This window comes from Gavialis gangeticus, unplaced genomic scaffold, assembly GCF_001723915.1.
Source record: "Gavialis gangeticus isolate Ggan-Ray unplaced genomic scaffold, GavGan_comp1, whole genome shotgun sequence".
NCBI classification, from domain to species: domain Eukaryota; kingdom Metazoa; phylum Chordata; order Crocodylia; family Gavialidae; genus Gavialis; species Gavialis gangeticus.
Genome location: NW_017729033.1, coordinates 44,131,129 through 44,138,908, shown reverse-complemented (window position 1 = coordinate 44,138,908; position 7,780 = coordinate 44,131,129). Strand labels below are relative to the sequence as shown.

At 42.4% G+C, this 7,780-nt stretch overlaps 1 long non-coding RNA gene across 1 annotated transcript in view; it reads right to left on the bottom strand.

Moving 5' to 3' along the window:
- The window catches only part of LOC109304170, a 90,269-nt gene extending 84,619 nt beyond the window's left edge, over positions 1-5,650 (bottom strand). Inside the window, exon 1 of the long non-coding RNA XR_002099318.1 lies at positions 5,486-5,650. This is a non-coding gene — a long non-coding RNA (uncharacterized LOC109304170). The remainder of the gene's footprint in view (positions 1-5,485) is intronic.
- Between the last annotated feature and the right edge of the window lie 2,130 nt (positions 5,651-7,780).

Here is a 7,780-nt window from a genome sequence, read left to right as displayed (position 1 = left end):
ACACACACACGTTCTAGGGTAAGAAGGTGTCTGTATTAGAGTAGACAAGGTTCTTTGGGTGAATCTGATATCTTTTATTAGACCAACTTAAATAGTTGGAAAACAATTATTATGCAAGCTTTCAGGTTGTAACCCTTCATCAGGCTAAGGAAGTTTCAGCAGTTGGTGTGTGCTCTTCCTGGATGGAATGAAAAGTAAAGAAGCCAGATGCTGGGCTGGTATGCATGCAAGACAGGTAGTCAGTGAAAATGTAGATTGAGGAGTCAATGGGTGAGAGACAGGCTGGGGTGGCAGACAGGGGGAAAGAGAGAGAAGGGGGATGAATAGTGGAGAGATACCTGGGGAGTCAGATGTCAGGCAGGTTATAATGTGTCATAAATCGAATGTCTATATTTAGTCCATGATTTTTAGTATCCAGGAGGTTGATGAAGTGGAGTTCATAAGCTTGTCTCAACCTACACCTCTGTATTAGAGTAGCATATTCACTGATCCCTGCCCATATTCCCAGTGGACACTCATACACCAAATGCAGTAGAACTGTGCCCTCACATGCAGAAGAACAGATCTTCTCTCTCCTCCATTTCACTGTGATGCAACAGAACCACACCAATTCAGGTTTGGCAGTCCCTGCCAAAACTTCTGCACCCATGGGAGCCCTCTTAAATCAGAAATAAAAATAGTCTTTTGACTGCTGGCCAATTAGAGGAGCAATATAGGAATTTGTTGCTGGACAAATGAAAGAATTCTAGAGGGCTGTAGCCATAGAGAAGTCATAGCTAGCCACTGTCTCTCCCTCAGATGACAAGTTCTTTTCTCCTCACAACAGACATAGCAACTGAAGAAAGGATGGAAATTTTTCCTACCCCAGCAAACTTGCACGGGGGAGAGAAAGATGAACATTCAGACAAAAGCTAGGCCCTCAGGCTGAGAGGAATATTATTTCAGTCCTAGGATTGTGGCAACTCCTCCACCTCAGGTCACTCCAGGCAAGAGTATCTCTGCTACTCTATGACACAAACTTCTCAGGTGGGGTCTTTCCTATCTTGAAAAGGTTGAGCTTTCTCATGAATAGAATTAGCCCCTCTTGTTTTATGGTATTCTCATGCCTTGCATGACTTTTGGCTTGGGTCTTGTGTGAGTTGCATATTATTTTTACCATGCATAGTCCTTTGAAAATTTCTGCAATGCTTGTAATATTGCTTCCAGCTGAATGTTTCATAATTAAAAATTGCATAAATGTACCAAGACAACTAGGTTTATTCTACCTTGAAACTTTCTGTTATTATAATCCCTGTAGGCTGCCTTCTCACTTTCTGTAATATACTGGGGGTGGGAGGGGATGGTGGTTTTTTTGTTTCTTTGTGTTATCTGCTGTTGTCTGGTATATGAAAAACACTAGAGTGAGTGGTCGTCTGTTCCTTCTTGGTCAGATGTTTATTAGGTGGCTGCCTCTGATTGCAAAAGACTGGACTGGATGACATGGACTGTCCTTTCCCATCCTACATTCCTCTGTTTCCCTAGAATTTTATCTCACAATCCAAAAAATGATATCCTTTGCTCTGCACTGCAGTGTTTTCTGAGAAGGAGTTCCTTAGACATTGGCACAGCAATTTTGATATTATGTTTATGATTTACAATAAAAAAGCAAGGCAATTCAAGTGGATTCAGAAACACTTCTATATCAGATAGACTGTTGAGGGTAAATGTTATTTTTAGGTAGATTTTGTGGATAGATTTTACTGTTCAAGAAAGTGAAGGGTTAATAGCACCACTCTACACCCAGCTGTTGTGTGGGCCTGACAATATACCAACACCCCTGACATTACAGGCCTGACTGTCCTGGTCTGTCAGGTCAGATCATATTGCAGTTTAGTTAAGTGGGCTAGAAAGAGGGCACCCACCTTATTTGCACTTGTGACTTAGAATAATCAGGATTTGAATGTCAGTCTCTTGTGATAAAAGGCTAATTTACTAACCCCCAGTGCCACGCTCACCTCTTTTCTGCATATGTACTGGAAATCATAAAGTATGTAAGATTATCTACTGTTCTGAGGCCTCTGGTAGCCTGAGCCTTAATATTATTTTTACATCATTTTTTTATATTTAATTGTATATGCTCCAGTTGAATTACATTAATGGATTAGAATACACTATGATCTTATGAGAATTCCACTACAATAGATAGATGGTTGGATGGATGGACGGACAGATGCAGGTTTAAAGCACAAGAGGATTTGCATATTTAGTTCTGTTTTACAGCCTTCTTTAGAGAGTGGGATTAATGATCTGCTAAATTATCACAGTTGAGATTCTTCAGCATTAGTGTGAATTTGTCTCCTGCTAGAGCTAGACTTACGACTTTTCTAGAGACATGTAAGAATAATAATGTTGTGTTTTTTTGAGTTCTTTGCAACAGAAGAATTGCCATATTATTTTTCCATAGCCAAGAAACAAGTAAAAGTTAGAAGCAGACATTTTCTGTGGGGTGCCTTGAGTTTAAAAAGTTTGAGAACTACTGACGTACCCAGTGACAAAGTTAACTCTGTGGAGAAGGAATCAGGTTCCCTAAAACAGTTTGCATTTTGCCTGCCCCAAGACACTATATTAGGTCATCACTAGCCACGTCTACACCAGACGGTGACTATGCAGTAGCTTGATACTAGGCTCGTTACTACTGCATAGTAGCGTCAAATGGCAGGAAGCATGATGTGACGCTACTGTGTAGTAGTAATGAGCTACTGCGCAGTCAGCGTCATCTAAAGGCCATTTGGTGATGTTACTGTGTGGTAACTCCAGGTCCTGTGCAGCAATTCAATACTTGTTTATGCAAAAGCTAATGAGTGCGCAGTCAACATCTCATGTAGACATGGCCACTGAGAGCAGTTTCTCAGAAACATTGATTTTGAAGGGAGGATAAGGAATTTAGGGTTGGTAAGGACCAGAATTTCTTATCTGAATTCTGATATGCCTAGCGTATTTTTTTGAATTAGTATTAACTTAGTATTTGTCCTGTGTGTCTGAGGCATCAGATCCACTAGGATAAAGTAAGATAAGAAGTTACTGCCACATGGCACATAAACCAGAGCTCCATTGGAGCTGAAGGAAATGATCCTCTTCTTCACAAAGCAGACGGCAAAAATTATCCAGAAGATTCTTTCACTGTGAGCTAGGAAGTATTGACATGTAGATTTATGGCCTGCCCTGTGCTGTACATGCTCTGTACATGTCATTAACCTCTGAATCGCGTCATTTGCCATGAGGAATCAAACCCTGAACCTCAGGGTAGTTTAAAAAAATGCAACTTAACTGTTTGAGCTACAAGATCCCTGTTTGTTAAAATTGCAGCCAGTAGCTGGCTCATAAAGCTCTGTGTATTCTGGTCCCTGAGAGGACATAGCCCTGAACTGTACAAGGATTGGTTTCACCCACCACATCTTTTGGTCCTGTAAAATAATAATAAACTGCAGCTTGGAGTTACATTTCTGTGTAGGAGAAAATAAAATTCTGCATAGCAGAATAAGGGAAAAGACGTGCAGAGTATAACACTGAATGCTCAACAAGAAGCCAGTGGCCCCACAGACAGAGAGGAATGAGTAGATCATGCAGATATGTTAATTTAGTGTAAGTACACAATGTACTTGGTGTCCAAGAAACTGAGGAAAGGAACAATTCCCTATGCTTAGTTTTGCTCTCTAGACAGTGTATGCTCTGGTGATTGATTGACAGCTAGTTTATCATTCTTGGTGAGGGGGGGGACCTCATCCAACTCCTGTTGAATACAGTGGGAGTCCTTCTATTAGCTTCAATAGAAGCTGGAGGGGAACCTCCCAAGTGGACTGCTGGCAAACCATGAAAAACCAATTCTACCTTTTACCCTATTCAAGTACCCCCAACAGGCTGGCATAATTGTTTTCAAGCCCTCCTTTTGGTTCCTAGTCAGGGGCTGATACTTAAGGTATAAAAACATTATTTGGTTCTGTAGAATACAATTTTGAAAAATAAGCTGGCAGACGCACATACAATGCAGAGTCAAAAGACCGAAATCCCAAGTGCAGCATTATAGCTATCACTCTTTGGCCCCTCAGGGAAGTATTAAATGAACATGTTCTACAATGTGGGTGAAACCAGTACTTGCATTACTTGTTTATTTACTAGTCAAATATAATAATGATTATCGTCATATTTTATCTCGATTATTCCCGCTTTTCCTTTAGCTCATCCTTTTAATTTTTCCCTTTCAGCTTCTCTTCCTTTTCTTCTGTCTGTGAATTTCCCCTTCTCTTAAGCTGTTCACTCCTTTTCCTTTGTCTCTTTCCCTTGTTCCTTACACATCTCTTGTCCCTATTTCTGTTTCTTTCTGTCACACCTCCTTTCATTCTCTGCACAGCTGGTTTAGATAGTGCTGCTAAATCCGTGGCTGCATGAACCCCTGGAAGTACAGGATTCCCAGCCTTCTAAGGGTGGGTTGAAATGCTTTTGTGATGTTTACTGCTCCCATTCCAGAGCCACATGGTATAGGATAGATATACTTCATTCTGTCGGACCTCTGTTAGGGTAACTTGTGCTTCCTGGTGACTTTTTACATTGATCACGACCCGGGCACAGACTCCCCTTACCCTCCTGTTTAATAGGAAATTTGCATGATTCCCTCAGTTGCCTCCACACACTCTCACACCAGTTCTGGGTATTATTTTTATTACACCTGCTACTGGTTCTGTGCAACATAGGCTCCAGGCATGGACCAGAACCCCCATGTGCTTGGTGCAACACAAACAAATGACAGAAAGACAACCCCTTCCTAAACAGGTTATCAGCTAGGTATGAGATGAGAGACCATGGATGGCTACAGTCAGGTAAGTACAAGGAAAGGGAGAGGCCATAATACAGAGCTTATTTGGATAAGCTCTACCTTGACTTATTCTCCGAGCTGGCCTGGCATAAGCGTTGGGTAGGGATGGGGAGAAGACTGCACGCTGGCTTTGGGCTTTGTGTCTTTGCACTGTCATGTAGGTTCACAGGGGCTCTTTTCCCCACTTCATTTTGTGATCTCTCCCCCTTGCCCCACCCTCCAGTTCTTCTGCCTTTGCCCTTGTTTAGTTTGAGCTCTCCCTCTCACTTAAACTGTTTGTTTAATCCCTGAACTCTCTTTCCTTTTGACCACAGCACCTGCTGTTAACCAATCACTTGTTGCTCCTTAGGTTTATGTCTCCTTCCCCTCTCACGCAATCCTCACTCCATCCCCAACCCTTCCCGTCTCAATACCTGATTTCTCCCAGATTCTCCATTTCTCCCTCCCACACTCATTATGTCTCTTTCCTTCTTCCCTTTCCCTTGTGCTTTCCTTGTGAGTTGGTATCAGCTGATTTCTCTGTACGCTGTCACCCAGCTGCTTCGCTCTCGTGCTTGGCACAGTATAAGTGACGCATTACAGCAGAGCAGGGAACATGGAAGAGATAAGAGTCAGTGCACAAAAAGGAAAACTCACCCCAAATGCCCTTAAGCAGCAGTGCCTCACCCATCGCAGGGGGTGGGAATGTAAAAAAAGGGACTGTTTTTCATTGGCAGGTAGTGCGCTGGATCTCCACTTCGGCACTGGGCAGTAGGGGTAGAGACATTTGCCAACCTAGAGACAAGGAAGCACCCCTGTACAACAGCACATGTTGCACTGGTCTAGGACAGCCTATGACTATCTAAGCCAAAGTTCAGATGAAGGGCAGCAATGTAGCCAGAAAGTCATGTGGCTCTCATGTTGGTTAGTATGTCACTTTGAACAGCTCTTATCTGATATTATTATGACTAACCCAGTGCTGACAGCATGGAACAGATTACAGAAACCATGTGATGATTATTTAAGGCATCACTGAGTATAACATGCAGCTAATATTAACCCATTCTTTCTGGAATAGCTTTACTTGTAAATTATACTTGTAGAAAGGGCTTTTGTGAGAGGACATGTGGTAGCTATGTTCACGTGTATTTCCATAGTGCAGATGACAAGTCTTTTTAATCATTTGCCTAGAGCATAGATTTGTGGACTGCAGTTGTACAGCTTGCTTTTTTCTTTTTTTAAAATAATATCCATTGTGGCAGGTGCACATATTTCAGTACTTCTTTTAAGAGCACGTGCCAATAAAATTCAGAGGCCTTTCTGTTTTGTTATGGTTGATCTTTAAAGTTATTGAGAACTCCACTGAAGTCATATCTGGTGAAATAGACTTTCAGTGTTCTACATAAATGTCAGCAGCAAGAAGGTGATACTTTCCAAGAGGCAGTGATTTGCACATTGAATGGGAGTGTGAGGCGAACACACATATTGTACCCTTTAAACAGTCTGACACCTGCATGGGGTATTTCAAAGCAATGCCAAAATGCAGTGTTATATAAAGTGCAGAAGAGGCCGTGACTGCTAAACTGTTTTGACGAATGTGATAATGCAACACATGATGATATTAAGTGAAGCTTCTGCTTTACGTCTGTTGAACAAGGTATTAATCATGAGTAAACAGAATGGGCCAAATCCTGCTTTTGTACTAATTTAGATAGTCCTGGGCATAAATGAATGAAGCCCCTCTTGTGGAAGCATGCACATGCGTAGCATTACTGGTGGGAGTAATTGCAGTGGAACTGTTCCTGGCAGCAAAGTTACAGGAGCATTCAGGAGAGTTAACAATAAAGTACTTTCAGGATTGGGACCTAACTTCATTTCCCTAAAAGGAGGTGTGTGTGTCTGCCAAATATAGGCTGCACATGGTGAATGAGCTGTGGATACCTTTGAGCTTGCATGTGTCTGAGGGTTGCTGCAGAAGCCGTGTGAGGCATTCCCTCCCTGGAGGTGGAGCGTGCTGTCTGAAAAGCATGGCTGTCTGTTGCCAGCAGAGGGGGAATAATTTAGTTTGTAAGATTCTGATGCTGGTTATTTGGGAGCTAGCAACAGGAACTACAGACTTGAGAAAGTTTATGCAAGGGGATCATTTTTCTTTTATACTCCTCCGAATAGAGTGGTGTGAAATCAGCATTATCACATGCAGTTTTCCTGTACTTTTGAGGTCAATGGAAACATTGCTGGAAAGGAACAGGAGCAAATCTGCTAGGAAGATAATACGGTGGATGGTGGCTATAACCTGCCAGGCCCTGAATCGTCATACTCCCCTGTTTCCCCTCCTTCTTCTAATTGCAAAGGCTTAGCCCGACTTCCAAAGGTCTGGGAAGGATTCAGTTTATGCAAATCCTCCCCTCTATTTTGCATGTATCACTTTTGGTCTCCATGTAGGTGCATCTCCTGGGGGATGATCTGAGGGAGTTAGGGTGCAAAATATGGTCTAGAGCAGCAGGTCTCAAACTGTGGGTCACGGCCCCAAATGGGGTTGCAACTTCAGCAGATGGGGTCACGAGGGTGGGGGGCTGTGGGTTGGGTGTGTGTGTGGGGGGCATGCTGAGGAAATGGGGCCACAAGTGGGATCATACTGAGGAAAAGTTTGGGAAGCACTGGTCTAGAGGTTTGTGTGACTAGTTGTGGGTGAACCGCTACAAGATTAGAGACTGGACTTTAAGTGTCCAAAATCCAAATCCTTCTCTGAACCCTTTGGTAAACCCTCACATTGAGACTATCTCAGAGAGAGTCTTCCTTGTGAGATTTGTTTCCCTTCCTATTTTATTTGCGGAGAATGTGACAATACCACAAGAATGGCTGAATTGCAGTATTCTGTTTCCTCTTCCAGCCAAAATATGAAGTGCGTAAGTATGAGGAAATGAAACAAATGAATATTAGCTAAACTTAAAA